Raw genomic sequence first — 17,613 nt, 5'->3', positions numbered from 1 at the left:
GGCACAATCTTACCTCCTGTTGCCAGTGAAACCACACGATCTAATAACTGTCTAATAATCTCACTCTCTCTCCCCTCCACCTTCTCCTTGACCTTTCCATCCAGAAACTGATAAATTAGAAAGGCTTTCTTTGGATTTTAAAAAATGGAGAGATTTGCTCTGAATTGCTTTTATCAGCTGGAACAATCAGTAGCGCTGGTCTGCCTGGCTATTTGTAAAGCCTCAGGAAAGTTCAAAGTGATTTAAGTTTGAAGGTTTTTGTTTTTTTTCCGAGTTTATATTTTCATCATTTTAAAAGCTTCACTCTGATTTACTGGATTTTCAATGTAATAAAATCATTTCCTTCTGCCTATGCTTGTCTTAGGTTGGTTCTGGCAAGAAGAAATCCAGACAGTTTTGCAAACCAAGTTTGGCCTTTAGAGTCAAACAGGGAAAATACAACCCAGTACTAAGAAGTAGACTGGTCCTGTCTTGCCAGCAGTTCCTGGAAGTCCTTGGGTTTCACAATCATTCCTCACAAATGGTTCAATGAAGGAGTCGCCTCACGGCTTCCTCCTGTAAAGCTGTGAAAATGCAGCCTGACCATGAAGCTGATTCAGCGTGTGTCCAATCGGCTGCTGAAACAGAAAACCAGAGCCCCCCATTTTCTCAGGAGGCCGTGTCAGAATTGGGAAACAGAACAGAAATCAGGAGAATTGCAAATGAAAGTGTTTCCTGGGCACACCATCTCATCGTGAGGGTTTAAACAAAGCCTGTTGATGTGTTCTCCTTCATTGTTCACATAGCTTGCAGGTAAGAAGGAAAGCAGCTTGGAGAAATAGCACTGTACCCAATGCTGGGATTGCTGCAACAAGATCCAGACCAGACGACCTGGGCCCGGGTCTTGATTCTGGGGGCACTGCGATGTATGCATGTGCGACTGAGTTACTGCATACGTAACAGTTCCCCTGGGGGGGTGCTGGGACTACTAGCTAAGTGTCACAAAAACATTTAGTCCCAGCACCCCAACAGAGATCAAAAGTCATACTCAAAATCACCACAAACTCGTGACCAGCACCCACCCTCTGGGAGACAATTCCATGACTCAAATCTACCCTAAAAGAAAGGTTACATACCCATAAGCATGGAATTTACAGAGATAAATTTGAGTAAATAAACTTAATTACTAAGAGGTACCCAGAAAGACTGGAGTGACCAGAGCCGGGTGGGGTCAAGTAGGGGAGGTTTCATAATAATGTTGGTATTGGTTGGTGTTGGTTTCATGTAAAAGCCAAGTTTTTAACAGATCTGGGAAAGATTCCCAGAGGCCCTTTACCCACAGACCAGAAAATTGGGGTTCACAAAGGAGACTCAACCTAATTATTGTCCACTGAGGATGTAGCCCAGGATGTATTTGGATATGGGAACTCTGGAATACATTTAGATTCAACTGTATAGACATACGAAATAAGCACAGAAAAGTTGCTAAACGATACGTGTGTGTGTGCTGTGCGTTGCCTGGTGTGATAGAACACTAATTACGTTTTGAAGCTGGAAGCTAGGTCAGCAATGAAGAACAGCCTTGAATATACATTAGAGAAAGAACAGATGCTTGCAGCAGTCTGCTGGATAAACAGATGCTGAATAATGATGGTGAGTGAAATAAGCCATTTGTCCCATGTGGGAGTCCGACCGCATAAATGGTGCAGTCTGTTCGCAAAAGTAGGTTGTGATGTTCTCTCTCACGGCTGAGGTTAAAGATCAATCTGGCTGCAGAGCATTCTTCACTTACTATCCCACATGAATGGCTGCCAAATGAAACTGGTGTTTTGGTGAAGAGTGGCCAAGCTCCAACCCATGTCTCTAAACTCAGCTTCGATTTCGACTTCGGAAAATCCCAATTCCGGCGGGAAAGTCATCTCTGAAAAAGCATGTTCACTAAAATCCAGTTAGCTTTACGTTCCCTTGCCCTAATGTAAGAACGGGCCAGACTAACCACCGAACCCAGAACTGAAAACAGCTCTCTGAGTCGTTGACGGAGAGAGGAGCAGTGGGACCCTTCTCACTCACACCCCAGGTCCTGAGTCTTAACTGGGATCAAAATCAATGGCCTACTGCTGAGAACTTGCAAAGTTTGATCTTCCATTAGTAGAATCAGCCCGGTTGCGAACATGGGCAACTCCCTATTTCCATCTTTAATGGAAGCCCAAACTATAGGGAGCAGAGAAGCTGATAGCATCAACCCAAAGGGAACAAAATTCAACATCAGTATTTCCTGGGAAGGTTGTCCCATGAAAGGAACCTAGACCATAGATAGGACAACAGTGGAGATGAGAGGAGGAGCTTTCCCAGGGTTTTCCCAAATCCATAACTTTTTATTTGATGGGGGATGCTGAGTTCCCAGTGACCAGAATGAGGATGGATGTGAAAAGAGGACATGACAACTCTTTCACCCGTGACCTCCCATCATTGAAAATAAGATATAAACTAAAGGCCCAGTGACCCAAACTGCTTTTTTCCAGTACTTTTACAGTCAATCAGCCAATCCGCCTGGCTTCCTAAGAGCGTCGATTTACTTGTGGAACTATCATTGTGTGGGGAGGAAAAGAAAGAGTGGGGAGTGATGGTCCAATACTGTAGGGGACCCAATACAGTTGAAATTAGAAGCCTTAGGGGACCTTGCAGAGGAAGAACAGCTAGAGTTATGAGATGTACAGTCCTCCTTCCTTGATCCACATCTGTCTCCAAATCAGAAACAAAGTTCATATGTGGAGGTTTGGCTGTAGGGAAATATCAAAGGATGATCTGATGAAAACCTGGATTGTTTCATCTGGGGAAGTCTTTACCCTCCAAAATCTTTGAGCATTATTACTCTTCACAATTTTAGTCTTCCCCCATGGATCTTTACTAAGATGACAATATTGAATTGATGGCAAACAATCTCCTTGGCCACAATTTGTGCTGCAGTGAAAAAGGGAATTGAAGATCAGAATCCACAGACCTTTTCTCTTGTAAAATTGACACTGATGCAGATTCTCCCGGTCACCTTAAGCAGATCACTAAACAGTGTTTCCTGTTTTCTGTGGATTGAAATTAATTCCCTCCCTCCGAGAGGACCTGTTAGATGAATTAATGGAGGCGCCCAAAAATATAGGAAAGACGAAAAATTGAACTGATGGATTGAGTTTTTCGGCCAACTACACTTTCACTCTACCCCGGCCATCAGCACTGTCTGCAATCTCCAGTAAATGATTTCACCACTCTGTTCCATGTTCTCATTTTACAAGGACTTCCCAGTAAGTGAATCTCTCTGAAAATGACTCCTCCCTCATATTTCATATTATACATGACTAAACTAATCCTGAGCAGAACTCTATCTGTCATGACAGTAGTTTCTTTACTAGGTAATGTTTATTAAGCACCTACAAGTACTTGGTGCTGTGCTAACTGTTATGTAAAGCAAGTTGGTCCCTGCCCTTGAGGGAGCTTGAGCAGCTAACCATTTTTTTTTTTGCCTCTAACTCGACCATTCGGTAGAGAAGTGGCAGGGCTTATTAGCTAGAGCATGGGCCTGGGAGTCAGAAGGATCTGGGTCCTGATCCGAGCTCCGCCACTTGTCAGCTGTGTGACCTTGGGCAAGTCACTTCACTTCCCACGCTCTAGACTGTAAGCTCATTGTGGGCAGGGAACATGTCTCTTTATTGTTATATCGTACTCTTCCAAGCACTTAGAACAGTGCTGTGCAGACAGTAAGCGCGCAACAAATACGATTGAATGAATTCTCTGTGCCTCGGTGACCTAATTTGTGAAATGGGGATGAAGACTGTGAACCCCAAGTGGGACATGGACTATATGAAACCTGATTATCTTTACCTACCCTGGTGCTTAGTACAGTGCCTGGCACCATAGTAAGCACTTAACAAATTCCATAAATCGTGCCTCTGCCACTTGTCAGCTGTGTGGCTTTGGGCAAGTCACTTAACTTCTCTGTGCCTCAGTTACCTCATCTGTAAAATGGAGATAAAGCCTGTGAGCCCTACATAGAACAACCTGATTGATTACCTTGTATCTTCCCCAGTGCTTAGAACAATGCTTGACACATTGTAAGTGCTTAACAAATACCATTACTATTATTATTATTATCATGAAAAGAAAAAAATTGCTAAAATGTGCTAATATTAAACCCATTTACAAGATGCATATTAACATTTAAGCTTCGCAAAACAACCAGTACTAACCTTGACATACATTCATTCAATTGTACTTATTGAGCATTTACTGTGTGCAGAGCACTATTAGTGTGCAGTTGACCTTGTGCCTCATGCCTTAGCCTCTGTGATCATCAGTTAATTTACTAAACACTTCCTGAGTGCAAAGCACTGTCCAAAGCACTTGGGAGAGTTTACCGATATAACGGACACATCCCCTGCCCACAGTGAGCTTACAGTCTAGAGGGCCATCTCACAACGCACCGAAAGTGATGGGACAGAGGCCCAACCGTTGTTTTTGACGGGGAATGCCAACCTCCTTCCATATAAGGATGAAAGAGAGACACCCAAACACCATGAAACATGAGTGTCAGAACATACATCGTAGACACACACACACACACACACACATATGAAACTCATCCTTCAAGTTCAAAGGCAGTGCTGTTGATAATGAGATTTTATCAGTGTGTGCCACGAGGACCAATTGTCAATCAGTCAATCAATTAATAGTATTCATTGAACACTGAGCATGTGACTAAGTGCTAAACACTGTGTTTGGGAAAGCACTGTGCACACAGAATGTGGTTAATAAATACTACTCTTGCATAATAAAGTTGGTAGATGCTCTCCCTGTCTACAAGAAGTTTACAGTCTACAGGGGGAGACTTACATTAAACCTTTCTCATTATTAATGACTGTCTTGTTTTAATACAGTTCAAACATAGTCCGTAGGCTGCACTCCTGTTTGAAGCAGGACATCAGGAGATCACCAGGGACAAGAATAATGGTATTTGTGAAGTGCTTACTATGTGCCAAACACTGTTCTAAGTAGTGGGGTAGATACAAGATAATCCGGTTGGCCCATGTGGGGCTCAGTCTCAATCCCCATTTTACAGATGAGGTAATTGAGGCCCAGAGAAGTGAAGGGACTTGCCCAAAGTCACACCGCTGATAAGCGGCAGAGCCGGGATTTGAACCCATAACCAAGCCTGGGCTCTTTCCACTAAGCCGCACTGTGCTGCCTTCCCGTTCATCGTTTCACATCATCCCCTGACACTTGGGTTATAAACCCCAACTGGTTTGGTTTGTTAGTTCGTTTGATCACCTGTGTAATCTGTGCCCTGGATGAGAAGAGGGAAGTTGCCATTGAACTGTAGTTCTTAGAAACAGGCCTGGAAGGCCGTCGACCCTGCACAACTGGACTTGTGTTGTTTACAGCCAAGGGAGTGACATTTATTCAGCTCTGTAGCTCAGCCTGTTGGTGATGGCTGCTATTAGCACCGGAGGCCTTCCGATAACTGAGGCATTTGACCTTTCTATTCTGAAGCCATTAACATTTAAAAACAGCCCTACTCTTTCAGCCAGTCTGCCTCCTCCCTCAGCACCCCTGCCTCCCCAAGCAGGTCAGGTTACCACAGTGTTATGTCAACCGAAAAGCCAGGAGCCGTGGGCCAAATGCCTCTCAAGGACAACTGAAGGAGTGGAGTGGAAACGTTGTGGGGAAGGAGGAGGCAAAAATCCACTGTGGAAGTGTTTTTCCTCTGCCCTGCTGAACCAAACTCCTGTTTAACCCCGGGTCGGAGTCATCGCCGCAGCCCCAGTCAACCCCAGGTGCTCGAGAATCTGCACATTTCCAAAGCCTTCTTTGTAGTGAGTTTGCACTCATTTCTTTTGAGAAGCAGCAAGGCCTAGTGGATGGAGCATGATCCTGGCAGTCAGAAGGACCTGAATTCTAATTCCAGCTCTGCCACCTGTCTGCTGTGTGACCATGGGCAAGTCACTTCACTTCTCTGTGCCTCAGTTACCTCATCTGTAAAATGGGGATTAAGCCTCTGAGCCCCAAGTGAGAGAGGGACTTTAGCCAACTCAATTTGCTTCTGTTTACTCCAGTGCCTTGAACGGTGACTGGCACGTAATAAGCGTTTAACAAATACCACAATTATTAGTATTATTGTTTTTAACTTACCCCACACCCTCTAAAGCTAGACTGGATGGAAGTTGCCAGGGGACAACAGGGTCAGCACAGATCAGGCAATTCTAGAGTGACTCTCTGAAAGTCTCTCCTGAAGTGTGGCAGATTAGTGTGTTCAATCTGATTAGCTCGTATCTACCCAAATGCTTAGTACAGTGCCTGACACCTAGTAAGCACTTAACAGATACTATTTTTTAAAAAAAGTTTCCCCAACTCGCAGGAAATTGATAGAAAATTTTTTTCTCACTCAGAATTTTTTCCAGCCTATTCTACCCCAAGGACATAAAAAAATATATATATCTGCATTCCTTATTGTTTGTCCAATGGAAATTGATCATCATCAAGGGTGAAGGTCTCTTTGCAAAGCGGGTTTAGTTTACTTCTATCCCGACTTTTGGAAGTCAAAGCCAAACCATATTTATCTTTGAAATTTTCACTTACAAAATGCTTCCATCCTGTTTGATTCTTATATCATCTCCCAAGTTAGAACTATCTGCAGGTTTCATTAATTTGCTGTTTATTCCCTTTTCCTGGGATAGTTTTCTTTCCATTGGCTCCCTAAACCAACCCCCAGTGCTCCTATCAACCCCCACCCCCATTCAAAGAGATAAGCTGTTATTATCATTCCTTTTGCCTACAGAATCTTGGCCAGTTTTCAATCATGAGACTGTTCTAAAACAGGCCAATATGAACTAGTTTTTTGAGCACAACTTTGTAATGTGCTACAGGAACTAATTTTGCAGTTCTCTATAAAGAAAATGCATATGTCTTTGAAATTTTCTGTCTTTGGGATTTGAATTTTTTAAATGCCATATTAAGACCTCCTTCTGGATGCCAGGAAATTATTTTAGAACCAACTGCCAGACCAGTAACTTACTTTTGGTTCTTTGGAGTCACCAAACTCAACCCTTTATCACTCCATCATAACTGCCAATTTTTCATTTTGACCATGAGGATGAAAAGGGGGTAGGGATTTCAGGAGGAATGAGGACTGGGAAGGGGTCAGCTTCAAAGGACTAATAGACCAGAAAGCCACTATTTTGGGTCTTTTTTGAAGTCTGACTGGAAACTCTCAGATCTTATGAGGGATGAGCAAGGTTGGAAGACCTACTCCAAAAGTTGTGGGGGCCATCAGCCCCATCGCCCCTGGAGTGGGCAGCCATGCCTTCCATCTCTCTCCCAACACTAACCGTAACCCCCCCACCAGCCCAGTTAACACTAATGCACCTCGAACCCTCTCCCCCACCATCCTGGATCACCCCACTCCCTGCTTGCCCTGCTCCTCTGACCATCTGAATGTTCGCTCTCTCTTCTGCTGGGCAAGTAAGTATTCTGTTCCTCCCTCACTGATTGCCTTCCTTGCGGCCCCCCGTAAGTATTCCAGACCTTTAACTTCCTCCTGAAGCCCTCAGTCGCCTCATCTCTCCCCGACCCCAAGTGACTTCACTAACCATGGTGTGATCTTTTAAAACCCAGTCCCTCCTTCATCTTCTTGCTGTTCTACTTCTCCTTTCTTCTACTCTCTCACCTGCTCTTTAAATCTACCTTGTCATCTGGCACCTCTGATCCCATCCCTTCTCATCTCTTAAAAAATATTGTCCTCCCACCTCCCCTTCCTTACCACCATCTTCAACCTCTCGCTCTTGCATGACTTCTTCCTTCTGCCTTCAAACCCACTTGTGTCTCATCTACACTACACTGGTTCACAGAGCTCCTTCTGGCTGTCATCCCATCCCCTGCTTCCCATTACCACCCAGATTCTTGCAAAAGTGAACTAGGTACACTTCCTATCCACCAACTCTATCCTGGCCCACTACCATCAGGTTTTTGGCTTGGGGTGTGTGGATGGATGCTGCGGGGTACAGTGCGGGGAAAGGTCAGTGGAACCATTGGTTGGTCTAGTGGATAAAACCCTGGCCTGGGAGTCAGAAGGACCTGGATTCTAATCCTGCTGTGTGACCTTGGGCAACTGATTTAACTTCACTATGCCTCAATTACCTCATCTGTTAAATGGGGGTTAAGACTGTGAGACCCATGTGGGACATGGACTGTATCCAAAATGCTTATCTTGTTTCTTCCCCAGTGCTTGGTTAGTTCCTGGCACATAGTAAGCACTTAGCAAATACCATTTAAAAAAGGGCCAAAGAATGATCTCCTGCCCTACTCTCACTATGGTATTATTCCCAAATCTCTTTTGGGTGACTAAGATGTTGTTTGGGGCAAATGCTAGGGGTTCAGAAAAGAGACCACTAGTGTGTGTGTGTCCGCTGATTTATAGGGACTCCATATCCCTTGTTTTCTTCCCACTGCAATGAGTATCTTTTAATAGGCCAGAACCACCACCCCTACAAAATGATTTAAAATCTTTAAGGTTTGACCTGGAAGACCACAGTCCACATGTTGTGGGTCACTTCCTTTTGGGACCTAAAGCCCCAGATCTCCCATTGACTAGAGGGGCTATTTTGGATCCTGTTCCTGCCCCAGCCCATTTCCACAGCAGCACTTCCATTCTGAATCAGTCAACTAAACATGGGGACCCGGGTCGCTCACAGGAGTGGCCGAATGCGACAGCTGTATTGTTCCCTCCCTGCATCCCCTGCCTGAGTAATCTGGGGAAGATCTGAATGTACTCCAGGGCTTTAGCGATGAACTGGCTCGACCTTTGTCTGTTTTGGACAACAAAGGAAGTGACCGAGTTTAGAAATTTGCAAGAGGGCTGTGAGATCTAGTGAAGGACATGTAAACTAGAGCACCAAATCAGGATGTGGGAGCTGCCTTGGCTATTCAAGTTCAGAGTGCAGTGTGCAAAGTAGGGACTCTGTTGTCCAGAGAGATAAGCTTTTCACACACAGCTTTCAAAACTATTGATTACATACCCCTGAGAAGGATTCCATCCAGGGTACTCTAGAGTTTACCCTTCCAAGCAGGTCCTAGGCTGGGGTAAAAAGACGATCTCTTCTGCTGAGACTCTTCTCCCCACAGCGGCTTTGTTCTACTCTCCTGCCAAGTCTGGGATTTAAAGGGAACTTCCACCCCATGAAGCTCAGACAAAGCCTTCCCAGGACTCTCCAAACTTAGACACAACAGGATTGGTCATAAACAATACTGGCCAACGTTGTGAGTCACCAAAAATGTGTATAAAAGGTCAGAGTTTGAGGGCATTCAGCAAGTTGAAAAAACAAACTTGATTTTTATGAACTTGCACAGAGACTGAGAGATCCGACTTGTTTACAGAGCACTAAGGTCTGGAGCGGTGCTTGTGAGTTGGGGTTTTTCCAGTGGGATTAATGCTAAGTTTGCTTAAGAAAAGGACAAAAAAAGAATTTTTTCCACCGTAACTGAGGATCCAGCAAAGAGGAAAAATGAAATCAGCATGTTATTATTATTATTATTACATTTATAAAGTGCTTACTATGTGTCAAGCACTGTTCTAAGTGCTGTGGTAGATACAGATTAATCCCACGTGGAGGCTTATGTTTAAGTAGTAGGGAGTACAGGCATTGAATACCCACTTTACAGATGAGGAAAATGAGTTAAGGGACTTGCCCAAGGTAGTACAGCAGGCAACTGGCAGCATGAGGATTAGAACCCAGGTCCTTCTGACTCCCAGGCCCATGTTCTTTCCATTAGGCCACACTGCTCCTGTGGTTGAGGATGTGGCCCCATTCAAGGGGAGGCGGAGAGGAGAGTGCTATACGGCAGGGTAAAAATAATAATAATAATGTTGGTATTTGTTAAGCACTTACTATGTGCAGAGCACTGTTCTAAGCGCTGGAGTAGATACAGGGTATTCAGGTTGTCCCACATGAGGCTCACAGTCTTAATCCCCATTTTACAGATGAGGGAACTGAGGCACAGAGAAGTTGTGACTTGCCCACAGTCACACAACTGACAAGTGGCAGAGCCGGGATTCGAACCCATGACCTCTGACTCCCAATCCCGGACTCTTTCCACTAGGAAGCCCCCGTTATTGGGTAGGAATTGTCTATATATGTTGCCGAATTGTACTTTCCAAGCGCTTAGTAAAGTGCACTGCACACAGGAAGCACTCAATAAATAAGATTGAATGAGTGAATGAGTGTGGAGGGTGCACGGTCACTGAGGGGGAGAATCCTTGGGCTTCCCTACCATTTCATACCTGCCAAGGTGGGACCTGGCTGGCCTTCCTCATGGCCTGGGCTGGGGCAGGACTCTCCATGGAGCTTTTTGGAAGGTGGCCCTAATATTTTGAGCCATAAACACTTGTTTCTGTGAAGTTAGGTTGATGTCCACTAGGGCAGAGCTAGTATCTGCAGCAGCCAGTGCTGCTCTTGGATGGCAGTTCCACAGTGAGGCGAGTTGGGTCTGGTGTGGAGCTCTATCCAGACATTCGGTTTACGGCCTTCTTGGAGTGGTCACGGCTGTTAGAAAGGCGGATTCCCAGCATCCTAAAATTCTTCTAGGCCGAATGAAGAATTGGCGGCCCCTCCCTAGGCATTTCCATCATCTGAATGAGATGACCTTCCCTTGCCTAGGTCGCAGGGCTGGAAAACCAGTAAGTTTCCCATTAATACCCACACACAGAAACCGGCACACAAAGAAGCCCTGTCACTTAACTTCTCTGCGTTTCAATTCCCTCTCCTGCAAAATGAAGGCTCAGTACCTGTTCTTCCTCCTACTTAGACTGTGAGCGCCACGAGGGACCAGATTTATCTTGTATCTACCCCAGTGTTTTGTCCCTAAGACGGCAGCCAAGCTTCAGTACTGACAAATATAGAAAAAAAAATATACACGTGGGCAAAATACTAAGCTGCATGGCCTAGTGGAAAGATCACGGGCCCGGGAGTCAGGAGACCAGGGTTCTAATCCCAGCTCCACCACTTACCTGCTGGATGACCTTGGGCAAGTCACTTAACTTTTCTGTTCTTCAGTTCCCTCACCTGCAAACTGGAGGTTCAGTTCCTGTTCTCCCTCGTACTTAGACTGTGAACCTCATGGGGGATCTGATTTATCTTGTATCTATCCCAGTGATTCATGCAGTGCTTGGAACATAGCAGCCCTTAACAAATACCTTTTTTATTATTATTATTGTTATCAGTGTTATTATTATTATAAGATTAAGAATAAAGAAGGTAAGTGCTAAGGGTAGCTACCTAGCTAGTGGGATTGGGAAGGTTATGAAGCAATCAAGGAAGGTTTCTTGGAGGAGGTGGGATTTTAGGAGAAGCAGAGTGGCTCAGTGGCAAGATCCCAGGCTTGGGAGTCAGAGGTCATGGGTTTGAATCCCGACTCTGCCACTTGTCAGCTGTGTGACTGTGGGCAAGTCACTTCACTTCTCTGTGCCTCAGTTACCTCATCTGTAAAATGGGAATTAAGATTGTGAGCCTCACGTGGGACAACTTGATTACCCTGTATCTACCCCAGCGCTTAGAACAGTGCTCTGCACAAAGTAAGTGCTTAACAAATACCAACATTGTTATTACTATTAGGAGATGGGGAGAGCAGCAGTCTGAAGGACTTGAGGGGAGAGAAGAGGAAACTCCAGAACAAGGGGTGGAGACGGCATAGTCCAGGGCGGATTCCTGTTGGGAGTGAAATTCTCTGACATCCTAAAATATAAGGAGCTAGAAAACATCCAGGAACCATTAGTATTGTGATTGTTTTTTAACAATTCTCACCAGGCTCAGGCCCCAAGAAAGGACTTCTAATTGCAAGAGGAGCAGAGAGCCTCTGGCCTCGAGTTCTCTGCCCCGGGCAGGCAGGCAGGCCCATTTGGTGGTTTTCCCACCCAGTTTGGGATGTTCACAGAAACTAGGTCTTTCAGGTGTTGAGTATAAATAAACACTGGATGGAATTTGGCCTGTGGGCTGAGACAACATGGGCCAGAACCCAGCGCATTTTAGGGGTGGACTCTCACCCCAGCCTGTTGCTGACTGTCCACTGAGCTCAGGCGCCCTTGATGATGATGACATTCATTAAGTACGTTATTATGTACGCCTATTACACTTGCTAAGCCCTGCTGGGGTAAATACCCCAGTTTCTCCTCTTGCTTTTTAGTCCTGGGTGCTCTCCTCATCTCCTTTCCATCAAACAGCATTCCCCCACTGGACATTTTAAATGCCCAGAGGAGTGACAGCATTTGCCTGGCCAGGATCTAAAATAGAATTGGATCCGTCTTGTTGAGTTGGGAGAGATGCCATGCCAAAAGGACTGCCTTGTTCCAGGCTCCAGTTGACAGCTTCTTTGGCTGGATTCTGGAGGTCACCCAGCTCAATTCCTTCCCTCCCGGAAGGTTTAGAATTCTTCTCTCTCCGCCCAAGCCATTGTCTCGGATCATGTTGCCACGCTGTGCCTTCCTTTTCCCCTACACTGTACCAGTGAGAACTGATATCGCTTTAAAAATTATAATAACCATAATAATTGTGGTATTTGTTAAGGGCTTACTATGTGCCAGGCACTGTACAAAGCACTGGGGTGGAAACAAGCAAATCGGGTTGGACACGGTCCCTGTTCCCCATGGGACTCACAGTCTTAATTCCCATTTTACAGATGAGGTACAGAGAAGTGACATGACTTGCCCAAAGTCACACGGCAGACAAGTGGCAGAGCCAGGATTAGAACCCATGACCTTCTGACTCTTGGACCTGTGCTCCATTAGACCACATTGCTTTGAGGAGCAGGATAGCCGGGGGAAGGGCCGGTCATATGAGGACGGTGCCAAGGGGAAAGAGATCTTGCCTCGTAGTGCCTCTTGAGGAGACCTCTCAGCTCTCCATCCCCAGGCCTGCAACCCCAACATGGTTTGGCACCATTCACAGGGCCTTGGGTACTTGCTTCTCCCTCCCGTTGTTCAAAACTCATTCCTCCGACCCACAGTTTTACTCAACATCCTCTCCAAAATCCAACTGTCAACAAAATCCACTTGAGAACTGCACATCAGCAAATCCAGCCTAACATTCACGACTGTGGGTCTTAATGCTTCAAACTCAGAGATCACCAAACCACAGAAAGAACCCCAACCTGCCCAGGTAGTTGGACAGAGGCACAAAAGGAATCGGCCACTTGAGTTGCACGTCACCTCGGAGCGGAGACTTTTTTTACCGGAGAGACACTCGGGAAGGTGAAGATCTTAAGAACTTGAGGGCTGACTGTCCACCGACATTCATCAGGCATGTGCAGACCTGTGGCGGAATTCTCAAAGGCGTGAGTCATCTGACTCCCAGTTTGGTTTCTGGCTTTTCTCATCATTCTCAGAGCACTGGCCATTATTTTGTTTCCTTGAAATGAATTTTTGTCTTTAGAACCAGCAGAAACAAGGCAGAGAAGTAGGAGGGCCAGGGAAAGAAGAGAGGAAGGGGAACTGCCTCTTCTCCACACCCCCCTCTTAGGTCTGATGCTGACTACCATATGACTTGCCCATTTTGGGGGTGTGTGGCCTGACCCAAAATGTCCAGCCAGCCTTCTTGATTACACTCTTTTCCCGCCCTCCTCAACTGCCCTCCAGTGCCAATGAGTATCTTTAGGTGTTAAAAGCCAAGTGCTTTTTGAAACCCCCCTGAATGACTGCAGGGAGGGGTGGGGGTTTGGTCAGATGTGATTTAGCTGCTCCAAACCATCTAATGTAGAAGTGCATTCACCACTTTCCCCATTCTCTGACGGAGGGACAAGTGAGTCATACTTTGAATTTGTTGTTTCTTTTGTTTCAAAGCATTCTCTATCTCATTTTATCCTCCTAACAGTTAAGTAAGGTAGGGTGCGGCAGGTATCATCATTCATAATTTACAGACTGTGAGTTCCCTTTAAACTGTGAGCTTGTTGTGGGCCGGGAATGCCTCTACCAACGCTGTTATACTCTACTCTCCCAAGCCCTTAATATAGTGCTCTGCACATAAATAACACTCAAAATTACAACTGATGGATTGATTAATTGGGAGACCTAGAAGTTGTGATTTTTCCCAGAAAAGTCAGTGGCAGAGGTGGGACTCAAACCCTGGTCTTCTGACTCCCAGCCTCCTTGCTTTTCCTATCAGGCCATATTCAATCAATCAATCAATGGTATTTATTGAAAATGAACTGTGTATAGAGCACTGTACTGAGCACCTGGGAAAATACAAGACAAGAGTTGGTAGGTGTGATCCCTGCCCACAGGAAGCTTACAATCTGCAGGGGGATGCCAGACATTAAGATAGATTAGGGATGGGGAAAATATTGCCAATATATACTAACATGAACTATCCTGAAACTCTCTAAATATTCTTACTGGAAACATTCAGAAACACTGAGGGGTGGAGGGAGGAAGGGAGTGGGAGAAGAGAACAGGATGCTAAAGGAGATGAAAGAAGACATAATGAGATGGGTGAGGAGAGAAAGGGAGAGGCTGAAGTGAAATGGTTCAGTTATCGCTCAGAAAAGCCTAGTTCCTAATCAGCAGAGTTTTAGGCTACCATTTCTCAGGAGTATTGCCCTTAGGCCAGTTCTATGACTAACATTTTCCTGCTCTAAAGAAAATGCTTCGGTCCAGTGCGTCTGGCACACAACTCTCTAGTTCTAGCAATGTGGGGCTGGGGTTGGAAGCCCTAGAGGAACTCCTTAATGAGAAAGACTACTGGCTACCCCCCAGACGATTGCTTTCCCAGGTGGGTTACCTTCCCTTCCTTTCAGCGTTCAATGTGACTCGGTGCCAAGGAGACCGATGCCGCAGGAGAAGCCAAGGACGATGCCCCCCCATTCAGAGTTTCACATGCCTCAAAAAAGAAGTCTAGCTCCTTAGAGTACATCCCCAGAGTTCTGCATCGGGAAGGCTCAGTCCACTAGTTCAGCAGGTCTAAAACCGGGGAGTCAAACTGAAGTCAAAGGTTGGGAGTTTCGGCACCACGGCAAAGGCACTGTGTGAGCGTGTGTGTAGTTTTTCACCCATGCATGGGTGTTACCATCAGTTACTGGAACTAGAAGTTCGCTGGGACAATCCTGAGCCCGCATACATTCTCAGTAGCTCCACCCTGAAATGACGCGGCCTGGGCTCACAGTCCGGTCTGGCTAGCCATTTAACATTGAAGTCTGGGGCCAATGCCAGGGTAAGCATGGTAGAGACTGGGTCCAGGCAGTGCCAGATTGGAATGGGTCCTAGATTTCAAGCCCATATAGAGCTCTGATGGTAAACGCTCACTTCATTTCAGACCAGAAGTCTGAACCCCATCAAATGAACTGAAACTGAACAAGTGCCAAAAATGAAATGAATTAGTAAAAATCACTCCTTCTCTATAAATCTCTGAAACGGAGCAAGTATCTCTCAACAGAGCCTTATATAGGCCCAAAATCTCTGACCTAGGTCAGTCTGCCCTGACCAAGCTGGTCCATGCACAACAGTTGATAAGGATATGTGGGAGTTTCGGGAGACCTGGATTTTGTCTTCAAATCTCACTGACTCTCCGGTGACCCTCAGAATCTCTTTGTTCTTAGTTTCCTAGAACCAATTCGGTGCAGTGGAAAGAGTACGGGACTAGGAGTCAGAGGGCTTGGGTTCTAATCCCAGTTTGGCCACTTCTTTTTTTTAATGGTATGGGTTATTGCTTGTAATAATCATAATAATTGTTATGGTACTTGTTACTTGCTTACTCTGTGCCAAGCACTGTTTTAAACACTGGGGTAGATACGAGGTAATCAGATTGGACACAGTCCCTGTCCCACATGGGGCTCACACTCTTAATCTCCATTTTACAGATGAGGTAACCGAGGCCCAGAGAAGTGATGTGACTTGCCCAAGGTCACGCAGCAGACAAGTGGTGGAGCTGGGATTAGAACCCAGGTCCTTCTGACCTCCAGGCCCATGCTCTAGTCACTAGGTCATGCTGCTTCTATGTGTCAAGCACTGTACTAAGCACTGGTCAGACACGGTCCCCCACATGGGGGGCCCAGAGTCTAAGTAGAAAGGAGAACAGGTTTTGAGTCCCCATTTTACAGATGAGGAAACTGAGACACAAAGAAGGTAAGTGATTTGTCCAAGGTCAACAGCAGGGTTGTATCAGGGATCAGAACCCTGGTCCTCTGACTCCCAGTTGCCTGTTGGGTGACCATGGGCAAGTCACTTAGCATCTCTGGGCCTCAGTGTCCTCATCCATAAAATGCAAATTCAATACGTGTTCTCCATCCCACTTAGGCTGTGAACCCTACATGGGACAGGGACCATCTGATCCTATTATCTTGTATCTACCTCGGGGCTTAGTACAGTGCTTGGCACATAGTAAACACTTGACAAATATCTCAATTACTATTATTATTTCATTCTGCAAAGTAGGTGGCCATCCTCTTCCATATTGCATAAGAACGTTGTGAGAATTGGAGAGAAAATGGTGGAAAAGCATTTTCCACTCTTTGCAGTTCAAGACATCTTGATGATCATCTCCTGAATGTCGCTGATCACGGCAGACAAGCACAGATCCCCGGGTAACCCCCAAACCTCATTTTAGCCAGTAATTTCACCCTCCATCCCTGCTGCATCTTTCCCAAGGATTGGAATCACACAGCCGAGTGATGGTTTGAGTTTCGTCTCAAATCCCCTCCTCCTCCCTCTGATGGCTCTCCTAATGAGAGGTGATGCAGAGGGGAGGGGCAGGGAAGTAAAGAGCCTGGATAATCCAGGAGATTAATCAACTCCAAGATGATGGAGTGCTGTCTCTAGCGATGGCTCTGTCACACTGGGATTCCTGCCAATCTCTAAGGGGAGAGGGTGGAGGGGTGGAGAATTCATTCAGTCAGTCAGTCAATCGTATTTATTGAGCGCTTACTTTGTACTTATGGTGTGCGGTGATTTGAGGGAAAGAGCATTCTGCCACCCCATCAGTGAATGTGGCCCAAATCCCAAGGTGCATGAGTATCCTGCTCAACAGACAATGCAAAAATTCACTTCCCACCCTCAAGGAATGTAGTCTGGGCAACTGTGAACACCTACAGGGAACAGACAGACCCCGGCTTCTAAAGACAAAAAACACCTTTCTAGCAAATGGCCTCTGAAGTTTTCCTACCCTTTTCCACCCTCTCCCACGTTTATCGGGGAAGGCCCAAGGTTTGATTTTTCTTCTTCTCGCAAATAAAACCAAGTCCAGGAATAACAAACAAACCTTTGCCCAATGCAGATCTGCCCGGTGCCAACAGGTAGCCCCACCTCTCTCAGCCTGACCAATCAGAAGCCTCCAGCACAGCTTGGCTGTGCCCGGGCCTGGTCTCTTTGCAGATTGGCATCCGGGAGCCCAGCCAGGAGGAGTTAAACTGCTTCCGCTGTCAGCGATCCTATCACTGCGCTGCCTCTGATAGGCTCCCGCCTTCCTTCCTTCCCCCTCCCACTCGGTGACTAATATAAACAACCATTAAGAGCCTTGCCAATCCAAGAGGTTGTTTCTAGTGGGCTAAAGTTCAGCAGCTCCATTACCAACCCTGCAGGCAATTAAAGGTTTGGATTTTTAAAAGAGCAGCAGG

General features: G+C 45.9%; 1 protein-coding gene across 6 annotated transcripts in view; it reads left to right on the top strand.

Annotated features, from left to right (window-relative positions):
* The window catches only part of PIGL (phosphatidylinositol glycan anchor biosynthesis class L), a 94,513-nt gene that overhangs the window by 30,322 nt on the left and 46,578 nt on the right, over positions 1 to 17,613 (top strand). The window lies entirely within an intron of this gene.

This window comes from Ornithorhynchus anatinus, chromosome 17 (assembly GCF_004115215.2).
Source record: "Ornithorhynchus anatinus isolate Pmale09 chromosome 17, mOrnAna1.pri.v4, whole genome shotgun sequence".
Lineage (NCBI taxonomy): Eukaryota > Metazoa > Chordata > Mammalia > Monotremata > Ornithorhynchidae > Ornithorhynchus > Ornithorhynchus anatinus.
This window is presented reverse-complemented; position numbering and strand designations above follow the sequence as displayed.